Source organism: Scylla paramamosain, chromosome 3, assembly GCF_035594125.1.
Source record: "Scylla paramamosain isolate STU-SP2022 chromosome 3, ASM3559412v1, whole genome shotgun sequence".
Taxonomy (NCBI): domain Eukaryota; kingdom Metazoa; phylum Arthropoda; class Malacostraca; order Decapoda; family Portunidae; genus Scylla; species Scylla paramamosain.
In genome coordinates this window covers 11,598,664-11,617,500 of record NC_087153.1, presented here as the reverse complement: position 1 = coordinate 11,617,500, position 18,837 = coordinate 11,598,664, and the positions used below count along the sequence as shown (strand labels likewise).

At 39.4% G+C, this 18,837-nt stretch overlaps 2 protein-coding genes across 4 annotated transcripts in view; one reads left to right on the top strand and one right to left on the bottom strand.

Annotated features, from left to right (window-relative positions):
- The window catches only part of LOC135090290 (clotting factor G beta subunit-like), a 9,148-nt gene extending 5,808 nt beyond the window's left edge, over positions 1 to 3,340 (bottom strand). The window contains exon 1 of the mRNA XM_063986939.1: positions 3,184 to 3,340. The gene's annotated coding sequence lies outside the window, so the exon portion shown is untranslated. The remainder of the gene's footprint in view (positions 1 to 3,183) is intronic.
- An 8,858-nt stretch (positions 3,341 to 12,198) lies between these two features.
- Positions 12,199 to 18,837, top strand: part of LOC135090232 (uncharacterized) — a 238,062-nt gene continuing 231,423 nt past the window's right edge. Inside the window, exons 1-3 of one of the 3 annotated variants that reach the window (XM_063986753.1) lie at positions 12,200 to 12,411; positions 12,700 to 13,119; positions 15,907 to 15,983. The gene's annotated coding sequence lies outside the window, so the exon portion shown is untranslated. Of the gene's footprint in view, positions 13,120 to 14,281; positions 14,429 to 15,906; positions 15,984 to 18,837 lie in introns of those variants that run through there. The other 2 variants (XM_063986804.1, XM_063986763.1) reach the window with 2 other exon arrangements.

Genomic DNA, 18,837 nt, shown 5'->3' with positions numbered 1-18,837 from the left:
TTTTCTCAGAATAGTTTCACTACTGCAACCTTTAAACCCAACATTAAAAAAAAAAAAAAAAACAGGATACGTAGCCCTGTCTTCTCAACTCGCCGAGCAGTGCAGTTGTGAAGAAAATAAAAAGAGGGTTGACAACAATGCGGGAATTTCCTCTGTCCAACATCCCTTTTACACCCAGCCACCCACCCACCAAGACACGCACACACACACACACACACACACACACACACACACACACACACAAACACACATCACAAGACATCACATCACATCACATCACCACTCCCACCACTAAACGAGAAAAAAAAGTGAATAACAAAAAAAGTAAAAAGTAAAAAAAAAAAAAAACAGGCTTTCGCGTACCACTTTCTCTTACGCTGGCTAGTGTAGGAAAACTTTGACAATGGTGCCGGGGATTCCCAACCTCGTTCCGCGGCCGCCTGACCTTCCCCGCCTCCCCCACCGAGTCCTCTCCAGTCTCTCCTCCCCAAATCTTCCCCTCCGCAATTTGTGTTCCTTTCCACAGCGAGCAGCGTCTAACCACCGCCACAGCCACTAGAGAGTACAATATTATTCTTAGGGGCTGTGTTCTCTATCGTTTTGTCGTCTTGTTTCGACTGGTTTTATTTGAATAGAGTGTATATGTATGTAGATGTTATTTGTAGTTTTCAAGATCGTTTTTCATTTTCTTTTTTTTTTTTTAATCTGGCTATAAGGGAGAGAAGTTATTTGTACTTTTCGAAGTTTTCATGATTGTAGTGATTTTCTTTATAAAGTTTAGCACAAATTCGTCTATTTAGTTTAATCTGGCCGCAGTGTAGAGATGTTATTTGGGGTTTTCAGGTTTTTTCTTGGTTGTAGCGATATTTATATAAAGCTTAGTTAGTTTTATCTGATTGGAGTGTAGAAATGTTATTTGTGGTCTGCAGGTTTGTTTTCGTGGTTGCAAAGATTGTTTTTATAAAGTGTAACAAAAGTTCTTTCGACTGGTTTCATCTGGGTGGAGTACAGGAAAGTAATTTCAGGGTTTCAATGATGTTTTCATAATTGCATTGCTAATATGACAAAGTTTAGAAAAAAATCTTCATCATCACTGGAAAAAAAAAAAAAAAAACACACATGAGATCCCAGCTCATTATCTCTGTGGTCTGAGAAAACTGACTTTCTCTGAGAACTGAACATTTTAAGAGTCAAGAAAAAAAAAAAAAAAAAACCTTCTTCTGTTGTATCTTCTTTTATAACGGCAGGTGCAGGTTTTGTCAACGGCAGGTGCAGGTCATGGCTGCTAACAAATGCCTTATGTAATAAAAAGACTAAAACAAAAATTCAGATTCCTTTCGAATGTTTACCAAAGACAGATAAAGATTGGTTAAACAAGAAAGAAAAATATCAGAAAACGTGTTGGGAATAATAGGAGATAGATAAAAAAAAAAAAAAAAAAGTAAACCAGTAAAAAAGATAAATAATTGACATCACGGGGAAGTCCGCACCAGCAGTGAGGAACAAGCACTACTAAAACCAGAAACGTTGATGACGAAACAGGAAAAAAAGAAACAAAACAAACAAAGCAAGAAAAAAAGTGCCTGGTATGACAAAAACACTAACTTTTAACCGGAAACCAAAATGAAATAAATAAAAGAAGGAAGCATAGAGGATTATTGTTTTAGTAGTAGTAGTAGTAGTAGTAGTAGCAGCAGTAAGGAAAAGAAGAAGAAGGAAGAAGAAGAAGAAGAAGAAGAAGAAGAAGAAGAAGAAGAAGAAGAAGAAGAAGAAGAAGAAGAAGACGTACCATGCCCCACACATACCTGTACATGTGTAAAGAAAGAAAAGAAAAGAAAGAAAATAATGTCTTCCTATGGGTCGCTGTATAGTAGTAGTAGTAGTAGTAGTAGTAGTAGTAGTAGTAGTAGTAGTAGTAGTAGTTGTTGTTGTTGTTGTTATAGCAATAGTAGCAAGAACAAAAAATTAGTGATAGTAAGAATGAAAAATATATAATACAGTGTCTTGTATATTCTCGCACTTGTGTAAAGAAAGAAAAGAAAAGAAAGAAAAGTTTGTCCTTGTTTGGTTTTCTGTATGCATCCACACCTGCTTCCTTTCCTCATTGGGTAATTTCTATGCATGTCAGGTCGCCCTGCTTCGGGAGGGTGCTACAGCCAGCATCCTTAAATAAAGCTATGAGTGGTGTTTGTTTTGAGCACTTGGCACTAACCTTCTTTAACCTGTTTAGTATTGGCGACAATGTCTCATGTGGGCGAGCGTCGTAGTAATGTACAGAGATAAAAATGACCCTTGTCTATCCCTGCCATTCTCGTTCCTATCCCATCTTTTCCTGCCATGTCGTTGCCAGTAGTTTCCGTTCTCTGCGTCCGACGTCTTTCTGACCAAGCTGTGTAGTTTCTTTCAGCTCCATCTCTCCACGCCATTCTTTATCTTCCCTTCGTCTGTCTTCCCTTCATCGTTTCTTTCTTTCTTTCTTTCTTTCTTTCTTTTTTACGTGTAGTAGGGGCACTGATCAAGGGCAACAAAATTAAAAGAAAAAAGGCCCACTGAAGTGCCAGTCTTTAAAAAATTCAAAGCAATCGTCAAAACGCGGAGGATAAGTGTCTTGATGAAATACAAAAGCAGGCTGGGAGGTCCAGAGTTTACTATTTGCATCACGCTCATTTCGCTCTCCGTCACCGTTATACATATCGAGTAAGGGCTGATTACTCCGTGGATCACAGTGTTGCCTTAGATATGTTGCGTCGCTCCGTTGAAATCTACGCATGAATGGTGTTGCTTCGAGCATTTCCCTCGATGGTAGATTTCCCCTAAACGTTCCTCATCTGTCACAGAGTCTTGAGCATGTAATGTGTGTTTTTTTTTTTTTCTTCTTGTTGTCAAGCAAGTGGTATTCACGAGTAAGCAGAAAAGAGACATTGATTTTTCACTTCGGCATCTTGTTTGTCTGCATCGATTTCTATTTTGTTTATCTTTTTTACTGGCGAACAGAACATAAAGAAGTGAAGAAAAAAAAAGAAAAAAACTATGATCTCTGTGAGTGAAACTAATTGCTTTTAAACATAACTAAAATCCCCGCTAGCTTTCACCACAGCCCTGCATGGGGATGAACTCAAAATAAACCTTACAGCTTGGGTATATGCTACGTACTCATAACTCGCAGAACTTCTAAAAGCTTACCGATAGTGTTCTGAAGAGTACGCTGGAGTCAAACACTAGCTCAACCACCAACGTCGGCTCCCAGCGAAGGACTGAATACCTGCTGGCTGTGCTGCTGCTGCTCGGCTTGGGTCTGCTCCAGCGCGGCCACCAGAACAGGTCTGCCTTGACGACCTACACATGTGATGCCAGACGCCGCCACGCTCTCTCTCGGTCAGGCTGGATCTGCATGAGCAATGCTGGTATCAACTTATCGTGGTTTCCGGAAAAAAAAGAAGAAGAAATGTTGGATACGTTCTTGGTTATTGAGTTTACACGAATTCTATCAGTAGTGAGGCACTTCCCGGTGGAAATGTTAGAGTTTAAATGGCGAGTTCTGAAGGCCAAATCCAGATAAAAATAAAAAGAAAGAGATATCTATAAAAAAAAAAAATAAAAATTACATCACTAAGACACAAGCTGAAAAATACACACACACACACACACACACACACACACACACACACACACTTTCATATATCAAGCAGAGGCAACACATATGCAAGATGAATTAATTATTCTGGTGTTGTCACTGTCCCGTGGTAGGATGCTGGTGTTTATAGGACAAGCGAGTAAAGTTGCCGGCATGAAATCACACAATTGGACCAAGGGTGTGGCAACATCAAAGCAAGACGAGTCGACTGTGACCTCTGCAGTCTTGCGAGAATGAGTCATGAGGAAAGCACATCCGTGCAGGGTGACAAATCACCAAAAGTCCTTATAAAGAACGAGCCCATTAAAAACCTGTGAAAAACATGAAGAGGATACATAAATTTCAGTTCCAGTGCTGTCCTGCTAACAATTTGGGTGGAGTTGGACAAGGAAAGCCGTTTTTACCTTTTTAGGGAAGTTCTTTTTGTTTAGACATACATATTTAAATTTCATGTCCAGCTTCCTATTTTATCAGCTTTTTCTTCCTAGTAAGTGTGGCAATCGTCAGAAAGCCGAGTGGGAAGACTGGCTCATTCCTGAGCTGGGGATTTCCTCCTCGACGTTCTTCCTCTGCTAGGATGAAAGAAAGAAAGAAGAAGAAGAAGAAGAAAAAAAAAAAACACCTCCGCCGGTATTCTTGGAAACCTGTGATTCGGTCAGTAGCGACGGAAATTAAGTAGTCTCTTTGTTATCACAGTTTATTTTCAAACCATGTGTCACGACGAAGTATAATGGTAGGATTCACTTCCACGAAACGTTTTCAACATCTTACGTCATACGTTACGTTTTACGTCTTATGTCGTCTTACAGTGTACTCGACTCTACTGCATGGAGTACACAGGAGCTGGAAGGACCGGCTTGCTATTGTAATATTTGATGTTAGTGACAATAAATTACATAAAACTGTCAGCGTACATCACAGACTACATGCTTTGTCATCCTTTGTGTTACAAGATGTGGTGTGTGTGTGTGTATGTGTGTGTGTGTGTGTGTGTGTGTGTGTGTGTGTGTGTGTGTGTGTGTGTGTGTGTGTGTCACCCTTGTGGTTAACTCATGTTTCTTTCATCATGCTACTTATATGAACTCTGAACACATTCATTAGGAACATCATCAGTTTGCTCTCCACCGCAAGATTCACAGGAGTGCGAGGCGGCGGCGCATCTTCACGCCGGCGACGCGGGGCAACTGAGGCATCACCAAACCGGTTTCTCTTTCTTTTCCTTTTCTTCTTTTTTTCTTCCATGGGGCTTCTGTGTCTACCCTGACGTTACTGTGATTTGCAACCAATACTCTCACAGCCAAGGCCGCCGAGGGAACTGAAATGTGTTGGTACAGAAATAGTTAAGGGCCCCTTCCCCTGCAGCCAATAGGTAGAGGTAGAGATGCAGGGCCCCCATTTGTATCTTTGGGCCCACCAAAGACCCCATGGGCCCCGGTGCAATGCACCGGCTGACCACCTCCCCCCTTTCGGTGAGTTTCATCAGATATATGCATACCAAGACCCGTATTTTGAAACGCTTTGTTGAATCCTACATGACTATTTCTAAAGGTCACACTGGTGAGTAGTCGGATTTCCGTGGATGTTTCCTCCAATGATGGTGCAGAATGCACCATTAAGAATCCCTGAAAACTTCCAGTACTCGAGACTAGACGCTGAAAAGTACAGTGCCTGGATCCAGTGTTTTAGATGAGCTGAGAAAACAACATAAGAACATAAGAAGCTGAGAAGAAGCTAAGAAGACAATATATAAGAACATAAGAACATGAGAAAATAAGGGAAGCTTCAAGAAGCTTACACGTGGCACTCCCTGTATGAAGCATGTGTACTTATTTTTACCTGTTATCCCCATCCATAAAACTGTCTAATCTTTTAAGCTCTCTAATGACTTAGCACTAACGACCTGATTACTGAGTCCATTCCATTCATCTACCACTTTGTTTAAGAACCAGTTCCTTCCTATTTATTTTTTAAATCTATCTTTTTTTCAAGCTTGAAGCCACTGTCTCTTGTTCTGTCCTGATTACTGATTCTGAGAATTTTGTTTACATTACTCTTGTTATATATTTTATACCACTTAAAGACCTCTACCAGGTCCTTTCTTAACCTATGGGTCTCTAAAGAATGTAAATTTAAAGACATCAGTCTCGTTTCGTAAGGAATACCCTTCATCCTCTGTATCCTCTTAGTTATTATCCGTTGTACTGACTCAAATAGACCTAAATCTTTTTTATGTCATGGGGACCAGAAATGCACAGCATAATTTAGATGAGGTCTGACCAGCGTCAAATATAACTTCAATATTACTTCGGGACTTCTACTTTTAACACTCCTAAAAGTTAATCCTAATACCTGATTTGCTTTATTTCAGGCCTCTATGCATTGCTTGCTCAGGCAGAGATTAGAGCTGACTATAAGTCCTAATTTTTTTTCGTTCTCTGAACTTACCATGACAGTATCACTGGGATCATGAAACACCCTTAATAACTTCCAGTAAAGCGTATTAAAAGTAATCAAGACAAGACGTTGAAAAAAAAAAAAAAGTGACTAGATCGAGTTATTTTGGGTTAGGTGAGCGGTCAGTGACACTCACCACTCAGCATGTCAAGGCAGCCCAATACAGTACTACATAAGCGACACAGAACCCTGATATGCAGCATACTAAGGCCATTCGCGATAATAACAGGTGTATTTTCAGTGAAAATGTGACAGCATCTATTTTTATTAATGTCTCCATGGTTTCACGAAAGTCTGTAATAGGATCTGCATGTAGTATAAATAAAACACGATCTTGTATTTGAACTTCTGTCATCTCTTTCAATTCCAGGTGTATAATGGTTGAAAATCTGATAGTATTTTTTTTTTAGCTAATATCTAATGCTTCATTTATTTTATGAAAGCTTTCCAAGAGATCTGCACACGGTATTGATAACACACTATCCTTTATTTAAAATTATATCACCTCTCAATTCCATTTTTAACTTTTCTAATACATAAGCACATAATTCTGCTGAGTTACAAATGAAGTGTTTCATGACAAACATGTATGAAAAAACTTTCTAGACGTCGCAGACCAGCAGTCATAAAGTTAGTTCCGAGTACATATTGCCACCATAAGAACATAAGATTGTAAGAGAAAGGGAAGCTGCAAAAAGCCACCAGGCCTGCATGTGGCAATGCCTGTATACAGCATGCTTACCTATTTCCATCTATCATCCCCATCCATAAATCTGTCTAATCTTCTTTCAAAGCTCCCTATTGAGTCGGTTATTTTTAATTAGAGACGTCGCAGTGAGGCTGGTAGATACCTATCAGCGCCAGCATTTTTAATTGTCTCCGATTTCCTGGGGCAAAGGGGTGTCTTAGCTAAATTTGAAATCGATGTGCAGGAAAAGTACAGCATGAATTGCTGCACAAGTGTATCTGAAAATTAAAAACATAACCCTTAATATTAATATTCATACTTACTGGTGTATGATAAGGCTTTGTTAATTGAATTATAAGATAAAACTAAAAATAGGTAATGATTTTTTTTAAGTAAGTATGAACAGTAAAAATAAAAGGATGTTGATTTCGGCTTGTGCATTTTATCTGGGAATGTTGAAAAATATTAGATATCACTGACACGTCCTATATATGAAATCAGTGAAATAAAAAAAAAAGAACAGCACCGGTGGCGGACGTACGACGTACTTATCTTGATCATGATTCTTCAGTTAAAGAAAGCGCCGCGCGCCTTAGGAAGGAGTGTAAAGTGTAAACAATAGCCTCTCAGTTCTGCCGATACAAAGGCCTTTACTATATCCAGAATAGGGTATAGCTCGTTCTTTCAGGAATTTTCTTAATTCCGCTGTAGTCCATGATTGTGGCGGTGATGTATCCATTGTGCAGGGTAGTCGAGTAAGCGTGGTCCTGTGTTTTGGTTTGCTCGCTGCCCAAGTACCCGAGGATAGTGATCGTACCGCAAAAATAAAGTCTCTGATACAAAATTATATTTTCTTTACATTAAATGGATTTGCCTGTTGTTTAGTACATGAAAATGCAAGTATATATTAGTATACTTCCATTGAGGTCAGTAGAAAATTACAGATTGCCTGCCTTGATACACTTATAGGCTCTTTTAAGAATATCATCTGAAATTATGAATAGAGGCTCAAACAATGTCATGTGCTGTCAGTTATCACGAAATTAATTGACTTAAAATTCAGACGCATTACTGTGCAACGATACACCTTTGTAAGCTTGTAAAACCTTGCCCCAAAAAGTATTTATTTTCCGGCGAGAATTAAAAATTCTGGCGCTATCTGGTATCAAAACGCTCACTGCGACGTCTCTAATTGGCCTAGGCCAATTAAAAAATTATATATATATATATATATATATATATATATATATATATATATATATATATATATATATATATATATATATATATATATATATATATATATATATATATATATTAAAAAGCCCCACTGAAGGTGCCGGTCTTTATATAGTAGAGTAAAAAAGGATGATCCAAAATTTGAGAAGTCTCTTGAAGCTTTCCTCTTGAAACAATTCAAGTCTAAGTAGGACGAAATACAGAAGCAGGCATGAAATTCTAGAGTTTACTAATAAAAGGAATAAATAATTGGGAATATTGGCTAACTCTTGCATTAGGGAGGTGGACAGAATAGGATGTAAGAAAATAGAAAGCATTAATGAGTCTGTTCCATCCATCTACCACTGTGAGAATGAGTTTCCTCCTGTCTCTTCTTGAATCTACCTTTATCAACACCGGCTCGTGGCGCAGCTTGTGGACAACTGCAACTTTTCGACTTTTCTCGTCAGGTAGCGACACGCAGCAGCCACAGCGCAGGAAATATTATTATTATTACTACTACTGTTATCTTTTATTTCCAATCAGTTATCAGTTCCAGAGATACTTTTTTATAGCATTTCACTTTTCTGTTTTATATATTTCTTTTTTTTCTTTTTTTTTCATTTGGTGCTATGCAGTTCAATAGCTGAAATGAGAATTCAAGTAAGTAGGTAAGTACTAATAAGTAGTATTGAGTGAAAGTAAACCGTTACGTGAAGACGATTTATCATTTATAGGTTACCTGCATTTTTTTTCCTATTGACGTAGAAACAATGTATCCATTAAGAATCTCTCCCACCCATCCACCCACACAATTATTTATAGATTACCTGCATTTTTTTTTCCTGTTGACTTATAAACAATGTACACACTATGAATCTCTCCCACCCACCCACCCACCCACCCACCCACACACACAGACACTCACACACATACCTGTTCTTTCACTGTGATCAAACAAAGAAGTAAAGGATGAAGGAAAATATGTATATTTGGATCACACATGGTTGATGAACTGCACATCGCTATATCTCTGTATCTGCTTTAGCGATACAGCTACGGAACTCATCGTCTCACGTGTATATTTGTTATTGTAGTGACCAGAAGTATAAAGGTTACAGGAATTATCTTGGGACCTCACGATACAGTACAGTGCTTAAAACATCGGTGATCTCATTCTCTAAAGTCTCAGTATCTCATCTCGGTTAATTTCCCAGGCTGTAGAGGAATTTATGGAGGTTTTCAAGACGGTTTAGTTGTAAAGATAGTTTAAGCTTTTCACCGTTTATGATACATGGTTCTGTACTGATAAACTAATCTGAAATATTTCTTTTCGTTCAGCAGCCATCTCTGAACATTATGCTGGCTACATATTGAGAGAGAGAGAAAAAAATTATTCATTTAACCTATTTTCTTTCTTGTAGGTGTTTGTTATAATATCGTGCAGTGCTTTCAATGTTGTGAGATAATGCATGAAAGGGTTAATAAGGATTCTGCATCATCAATGAGAAAAAAAAAAAAAACACCAACGAAGATACGACTTACAATCTCTGTGGCTTTTGAAAGTAATCTTTAAAAGAGAGAAAAAAAAAATACCGATGCTGGACCATAAACGATCATTATTTTATGATGACCTTTGTATTGTAAAGGAAGAACATTTTCAAGGTTACGCTAATGTTACAAGGTGTGGTGGTGGCGGGAAGGACCGGATGAGCTAGCTGGCCGGGAGGTTCGCTTACGTCAATAGGAAGGCGGGTGTATTTGAGGCACGTTGCACCGCCTTGTGAAACTTTTAACTCTTTTGTTGCTGTACAATATTCTTCCATAATCCCCAACATTGCTTTTTCACACTTTTATACTACCGTTTCTTAAATGTATAGTTATGTAACTAAGGACAATCATATGAATCTTTTAAATGAAGGTGTTCAGTCAGATGTTAGTTAATTGTTAAGAAATATACAAAAAGATACTGTGGTATATTGCAGATAAGTGAGGCAAGGAAGTATTCAATAATAATAATAGTAATAATAATAATAATAATAATAATAATAATAATAATAATAATAATAATAACTGAGGAATAAATTACAAACATTTATGTCGGTTCAGGCCGTAGTTTTCTTGAGCTCAAAAAGAATTTCCACGTAATTTTAAGAAGTTGTTGTGTGTTTGTGTGTGAAATACTGAAATAAAGCCTTCAACATACGGGAATTAAAATCTGTAGGAGTTATGCATTGAAGATCGTTTTCTTTAAAACATTTTCCGAACCATTTTCTATTAGCTTTAAAAGTTAAACTTTTCTTATTTCCATAGGCAAATTGTCTATTATTATTATTATTATTATTATTATTATTATTATTATTATTATTATTATTATCATTGCAACAACAATAACAACTACTACTACTACTATTACTACTACTTTTGCTGCTACTTGTAATACCACTATCACTACTGCTATTACTGCTACTGTTATATCTGCTCCTGTCAAATAAGTAGAGAAACTGAGACTCGAAGATTACCATTGCAAAAGATTAACTACAGTATTTGTTTATTCATAGCACCAGAAATAATGCACAACACAGCGTTATTACACGTGACCATTAATACCTTTACAGCAAGTCATGCTTATCCATACGCCCGATATGATTTAGAAATCATGATCGGGACCCTCACAGATCAACTATCTTCGAAGAATCGTGTCTTTCTTCCAGAAAAAATCTAAGAAGTAATCGCTATTCTTATCAAGAGTTTTAATATATATTAGTTTTTATTCACTTATTTATGTATCATTATTAATAATTTTGGATTAGTACAGCCTCTCAAGGAAAGTGATAAAGTAATACCTTACGAACTTGTTGAGCGTTTTTAAGTCTATGAGTCAGATGATAATGGTGGTATGACATAATATACCTAGACTTTAGCGAGGCGATTCATAAGACGTCCCCACCAAACGTTCTTGAACAAGGTTAGAGTGCATGGGATAGATGAGAAGGTTCTAGCGACAAGCAAAAGAATTAGTTTACAGCTGCAAATCGGAGTGGGGACAAGTCATTAATGGGTGGCACAGGGATAAATTTTAGAGCCACTACTTTTAACTGTTGTGTTGGAAATCATGAAAGTTTTCAAAGTTTTCATGATTCTATAGTTAGACAAGGATTCTGCATTGAAAAAAGAAAAAAAAAAAAAACACTTACAGGACTTAACTAATACCTCTGTGACCTTTGACAATAGTCCTTACGTGATTACGAGCCCTGAATCACTATTTTGATATGTGTACAGTACATGAAATAATGTGTCCACTAGTAGGGAAGTCTAAATAATTTGACGAACGCTTGAGAAATCACCATAATCATTATTGCCATTATTATCATAACTTAGAAGAAGAAGAAGAAGAAGAAGAAGAACGAAAAAAAGGAAGAAAGAAAAAAGAAATGAAAAAAAGAAAAAAAAAAGTTTGTTGGTCAGTGGCGTGGCAGTGTCATGGTAGGCATCCCTCTCCTTCCTCGCTGGACTCAGTGGACTGGTAAATCACAGCCTCGTGCACCGCACACGTGTCTGTGTTTTCCTCACGCTTCGCCACTGTTACTATTCCTTAATCATCCAGGTGGGAAGGTGCATGTGCTGTGGGTTACTAGTACATGTCGTGGCGTTATACATCCAACAGTTCAGCGGCAGCAACAGGTTGGCGGTGGTGGTGGTGGTCTTTGGAAGGCACCTCCGAGGTCCCGCCTCCCTGCCTCCCACACCCGCCACCTCCAGGCCTCGGGCACGGCCACCCCACACTGCTGATGGTTGCCATATGCTGCTTTTCTTGAGACCACAAAGCGGCATGTTGCTTAACAAAAAACAGCTTACGCACCCCTCTTTGGCCACGTGATGCACACATTCCCATTGAACAAATGTACGTTCTCATCAAAACATTTTGTTTCACATGTAGGAAAGCTTGATTGATATTAGGAAGCTCACCTTACGAAATATTCACCAAATATTCACTTTCAATAAATTCAACATTATTTTCTTGAATATCTGCAACCTGCGAAGTACATAGCCCATATGGTAATGCGCAAAAAATTACCGAGACGGGTTCCATGCATCACAGAAAGCTATAGCTTAGATTGTTCTGCGGGTTACGCTGGGAGAATGTGAATTATCGTACTAGAGGCCCGGCACCCCGAGCCAAACATCTCAGTTCAAAGCTTACAAGTTTTGGTACTGCTCTCAGGAGTGTTGGGTGATCGTGTGCTACCCAGGTGTGGCGTAGTGGTGTTCCCGGGCCATGTGGCGTGACGAAGACCAATAGAACGGTCGTGAAGCAAAGCCGAGACGAACAAAGGAATGTGTGTAGAAACTGAGCGGTAGTGAATGAGCATAGTGGTGTTTTGAGGATAAGGCTCGGTATAGCAGGGCACACAAGGTGAGCTCCCTTCCCCAGTGGTGGAGTAGTTGGAGAAACACGCCTATATGAGGCCACGCTGGTCTGCCGCTGAGTGGTGTTGTGTGCTGTGGTGCCTGGAAGCGATGTCTTGCAGCGTGACAGTAATTAATCTATCGGTGAAGGATATTGTTCTTGTTGGAATTAATACTTATGCCAATAATTTTCCTATCGTGTTATAGGAACCAAGAAAAAAATAGTCATGATTTTTTAGCTCAGGTGACCGAACACAATATAAAATGATAATGATATAATTTATTATCACCAAAGGTTGGGTAGATGGAACGCAGCAGTGACGATCAGGTGGACTGTAAATGTTCATTCTCGATAGGTATAGGTATTGTTTACTGAATTAACTTCGTAAAGAAAAAAAAAAGTAAATCAAACGTGCAGCTATGCTGAGTTGAGTGGCTATCGTGGTGTTGAAAAAAAAAAAATAAATAAACAACTCTAACGTAACCATCAAATACCTTGAAAAAAAAAAAAAAAATTGAAGGAGAAAAATACCTATTGAACATTGAGGCATGGCATGATTCAAGGTTGGGAACCTCCGTGGCACTAGTGGGTGGAAGCCGCGAGGCGTGTGGCGGGCCGGGCAGTACAGGGGACCATGGCCGCTGAACTAGTGAAGGACCTGCCGCAGCCCTGGAGTTATGCTGTTACTCAGGACGGACGCATCTTCTTCATCAAGTGAGAAACCAGTTGTGTGTGTGTGTGTGTGTGTGTGTTAACTCCAATCAATCCGTCTCCTTTGTTTCCTCACGCATGCTAGCAGCCCTCGCCTTGCCGCCGCCACTACTTCTGTGTGACACTATATAATTATATAACAATATATATAACATTTATTGGCAGTGTGGGTGGAATTAATGAGGCGCGACAGAGGTGAGGACAGAGAGCTTGTTAGGCTTTTTTTTTTATTTATTTTTTTTTATGTAAAAGAGACACTGGGCAAGGGCAATAAAAAGTAAAGAGGGGGGGAGGCCCACTTAGATGCAAGCCTAAAGAAAGAAGCGAAATACGTGACACATGTTTTCTTGTATTTTTTCATCGTCACTTATGTGCTCTTCCTGATTCACTGACTAATTTTCTGTTACGAATAAAGGAATAGGCTAGCATTTATGTTCAGAATCAATGAGGAAAGCCTTACTGGAATTTTGAACCTCTATTCTGTTGCTCTGTGCATTCATCATTCGGCATCCTACTAGTGGCACCACCACCTCAACGAACTAACACTCGTTATTCTTCAGACTGCCTGGTTGGGAACTACTTCGTTACAGGTAGGGATAGGGAATGATCATTTGGAGGTTGTTGGATGGGCTTAGACACGATGATGGATATAGATTTACATTAGTTTCTTAGTTTTTGATAGTGGGTAGCGGGGAACCCCTAACAAAGTCCACTTATCGGGTTATTCAGCGTTGGCAATCCTTTGGTGGGAATGTGAGGATGTCTGGCCCGCTTGCCAGCACCTGAACAACCAAGTCTAATGTGTAAATCAAACTGAGCTGCTGTCAAGATGGATACTGCCAACACACACACACACACACGGATTGAATGCATGACGACTGACTGAATGATGAATTACCTTCCTAAATAACACACACACACACACACCGACAAATACACACGGATTGAATGTATAAGTTGACTGATTGAATGATGAATTACCCTCCTAAATAAAACACACACACACACACACACACACACACACACAAAGAGATCGAGCATGAAACGGGCTATATTTACTCATAGAAGGAAGTGGAGAGCCACGAACAAGCAAGCAGAGGAGGCAGCAAGCATGTGTGGAGCTGGAGGTAGCTGGCAACAACGTGCTTATCTCAAGTTTGCCCTCTGTAGGCTGAGGCTCTGCTCCCTACCAGTTGATATCTGGCAGGTGCTGCGCGCGGACTGCAGAGGCACCGCATTGCACGTGGCCCCCCAGTCTCTCTCTGTCCTGACGCGAATCCATAAGAGGGGGCGTGGCCGGGATGGTGTACAGGTATGCTAGGGTATGATGGGAGTGAGTGACTAGTGCATTTCTGCCCGAGGTTTGCTGCAGGGGTGACACACTAGCGCCATGTACTCGTGTATATATATCAGTGCTGGGTTTTTGGATGTTGCGTGTGTGTGTTTGTTCCATAGACACCTTGCATACAGTGTACAGTACATACATAAACTCTTCCTAGGCCTGTTTTTTTTTTTTTATACGTTGTCCATGTGACGTTGACCATTTTGTTTGCATAGTAATTTATTTATTTATTTATTTTTTATACTATTTGCTTTAGAAGGTACGGTTGTGCAAGGAAGAGGTGACAAGTGTATTCCTTCCATGGGGTTTGTTGCGTGGGTGACACACGCTATGGGAAAACTTTACCTGGTATAAGAAATGCATGAAAAAAGAAAGAAAAATTGAAAACTGGTGAACTATTTTGATTGCACAGTAAAGTGATAGTCCTCGGGTAAAAAAGAAAGAAATAACGTTTCCATCACTCAGTCTTATATCAGGTTGGAGTTTTATCAATACTGCTCGTATGCATATCAGTGTTGGGAGTTGTATGCGTGTATGCGTTCAGTGCATACGTAGACACCTCCTGTGGCACTTATTTTTATTATGTAAATTTATTCCATATGAACTTTTACATTTTATTTGTATAGTTGCTTTATATTGCCTAATTTTCAGAGAGAGAGAGAGAGAGAGAGAGAGAGAGAGAGAGAGAGAGAGAGAGAGAGAGAGAGAGAGAGAGAGAGAGAAATTTTTGACACTTGATTAAACTTCATAAGCCACAGCAGTCAGAGTTAATCATTGAAAGCTTAGTCTCAGTCTGCCACAAGGTCCTGGACTCCTCGTGAATGCACTCCCACCACATACCATGACGAAATCCTGTTCTCAAAATAACCACACAAGAAAACCCGAAACGATAGGATGATAGGATAATTGATTGTCATTGTTACCACCACCACCACCACCACCACCACCAACAACAACAACAACAACAACAACAATCCGAAACGATAGGATGATAGGATAACTGATTTTGTCATTGTTACCACCACCACCACCAACAACAACAACAACAATGGCAGTAACAACAACAACATGTCTGATATCTTCATTGTTCCCAAACCTACCACTGTTATTACTGAAATCCTTAGCAGCATTCCCCCTCCTCCTCCTCCTCCTCCTGCTGCTACTGCTGCCGATATTACTGTTGTTGCTGCTGCTACTTCTATCCTCCTCCTCCTTCTCCTGCCGCAGGTATTACTACTACTACTACTATCATCCTCCTCCTCCTCCTGCTGCTGGTATTGTTACAACTACTACTACTACTACTACTACTACTACTACTACTACTACTACTACTACTACCAATGTCATCACTACCATCAATATTACAATTTCACTACCATTACAACAAACACCATACCACCACCACCACTGACAATAATAATACAAGCCCCTTTCCATCTACGTTGCAGTGAGGAGGCGCGTCTGACCACCTGGCTCCACCCACTCACCTGCCAGCCTGCCCTTACTGGCCACCGCAGTCTGCCAGGTAGGAGAGAGAGAGAGAGAGAGAGAGAGGGGGGGGGTTAATGTTTGCCAGGTAATCAGAGAAATCACTAGTTAGAATATGGACCATTTTCTGAAACACCTGCCCGCTGTTCGAATACTCTGAAAATGGTCTATTTGAAATGACAAGTTTTAATTTTCAAATTTTTTTTTATACTGTTATAGCGCCAGATTATCAAGATTTACATATTATTAACAGGGAAAAACACTCTTCAGAACCCGGCTAATTATCTCTGTGGCCTCTGAAAATACTCGTGGTGAGAAGGCAAAGCGTTCATGAAAATATGTCTATATCTCGTAGCACCGTGACACTAATCCGCGTGGCCGCCAACAGCCAGGCTCGGCGTTCGTCAGGGGAACGCTCGTATAAAAGATGGATCAGGAAACTTCCCAGAACTCGAGCCCGTTTTTCTGCATTAACAGGATTCACATGATTATTAACTTACTGCAATAATTCTCGGGGAAGTTTGCGTGTGTGCATGAAGGAGGAGGAGGAGGAGGAGGAGGAGGAGGTAGAAGAGTACGAAAAATGAAGAAAATATAAAAATAGAAAAAAAATATGCTGCACTTTATAGATGACGTATAAAAAAGGAAGATCAGTCTTTGTCATAAGTACGAAAAAGCAACCGAAGAAAAAAAATATAAAGTGCAGCAAAGAAGGTACAAGAAAGAAAAAAACATTCTTCGTCATAAGTACGAAAAACAAGTAGGCAAGAAAAAAAGAAAAAGGAAAACAACAGATGAGTTATAAGAAAGGAACTCGTCTTTCTCATAAGTTTGAAAAAACAAACAAGGAAAGAAAGAAAAAAGAAAACGAAAATATGAATAACTTAGAAGATGAGTTACAAGAAGAATTTTAATCCTCGCCATAAGTACGATAAAAAAAAAAAGAAAGGAAGGAAAGGAAAACAACATATAAACATCACTGCATTATATATAAGAAATAACTTCAGTCTTCGTCATCAAAATACACACGTGGAGGCTTCCTTTCTCTGTATATTGAATTAACCTAACATCCACATTCGCGTACCATCAGCTTTTCTTTCATGCCGTTGCCTTGACGCGCAGATCCAGCCAGTCCGCAGCAGTCCTTTGTCTGACGCAGCGTCTATCATGGTGAACCTTTCCAGGATTACTGACTAAGCCGTGCCCTTCATCCTATTATTGATATCATTCAGAAGCCTCCCAAGTGACTCCACGCCCCCACGTCCCACGCCCCGCGGGTGCTCCCAATGCGTGCGCCGTTCATTCACACACAGTCACAGTTGGGTTTTGTATTTCGATCAAACCAGTGAGCGAACGTATTCGATTGTGTCTGTGAATTAGCCCGTATTCTTCAATATTTCTTTTCCTTGTCTCAACTTTTAACAGCCTGTAGTGGAAGTTTTTGGGTGATTACAGTGATGATCTGACAAGAATTATGTACCATCAGTAGGAGAAAAACACTTATGAGAGCAAGACAAATCATCTCTGGCCTTTAGAAAATAGTCCTCATGAGAGGATAAAGTATTCATAAATGAGAACAAGTGCGTCATAATTACTGTTTGATATTTATGGTGAAGGACAAGGAAAAAAAGTTCATGTGATTGAAAATAGTACAGATGAGAGAATGAAGTGTTTAGGACTGAGAACACTTGCGTGGTGGTGTTTAATAATTATGGTGGATGAGAAAGCAGGGGACTTAAGGCTGAGGAAAGACGCTGCACAGTGTAAGAGTGTGGTGTTACTAAATTTGTGGCTGTACCAGACTTAGCAGAATTTGTGACTGTACCAGAGAGTAATAAAATGCAACGGATGGATTCAAAGCAGATCAGAAACAAAACAAGTTAATATGATTGTGTCTGTTGAAATGTAGGCTGACTTTGATATCCTATGGGATTTTAGACACTTGGCAGTGCAATATATAAAAAAAAAAAAAAAAAAAAACAGAAAATAACTTGTCTTAATAGTGTAGATAATGAGAAAGAAAGCCACGAAGGAACGATATGCAAGTTTTGATGGTCCGATGAGAAAGGACAAGAATGTACTGCGGAGGGAAAAGTGCAAAGCTGCGCCACTCAAGGTACGCGTGCGGTGTGGGTCACTCTGGCCACCTGCGTATGTGAAACACTTAGGGTGATATGTTTTTTTTTTTTTTTTTCCTCCAAGGTGAGGTGAGGTGCGAGTAAAGAGTATGCTTTCGAAAGACAACACCGACAGAAAAGTGTGATTGAGTAGTTCCAAATTTTCAGTGTTGTGGATCTATCTTATCGTTTAAAATGAATCCAAACACAGCAACAAGTGTCATTGTATCACTAGCAGCGGAAGCTTTAAAGACCCACTTGAATGTAAATAGTACTTTTAAAACGTTTATGGCGGTCAGATTTTTATTTACTTTATTTATTTATCTATTTATTTTTTTTATGGACACGGGAGGCAGGCCAGGAGCAAAAACAATTTCAGATAAAAGAAAAAAAAAAGTACCGCCATTTCTCTCTGCCAAAAAGGAAACAGCAAAAATTTCCAAAGAAAAATCAGAAATGGAGATACATGTCTCAACATCCGGGAAAAAAAAAAAAAAAAACTAAAATGACCAAATCCCTCACAGGTCTGTTTGTCCAGTATGCAGACCCAGAGTTATACGATCGATGATACCAGATCCACCTTAACCACTGAGAGGGAACCTGACCGAGCAATAACAGCACCGTCAGAAGCGGGTGGTTCCTGTCGGGTCGGTCTTTGGAGAGAGTGTATTGGCAGATTCCACGTTTGGCTGCGACGTATCAAACATGCGTGCTTGTCTCACACGCAGCCTTAACCCTTTCACTGCTACACATTATTTCCCGCGATCATATGAT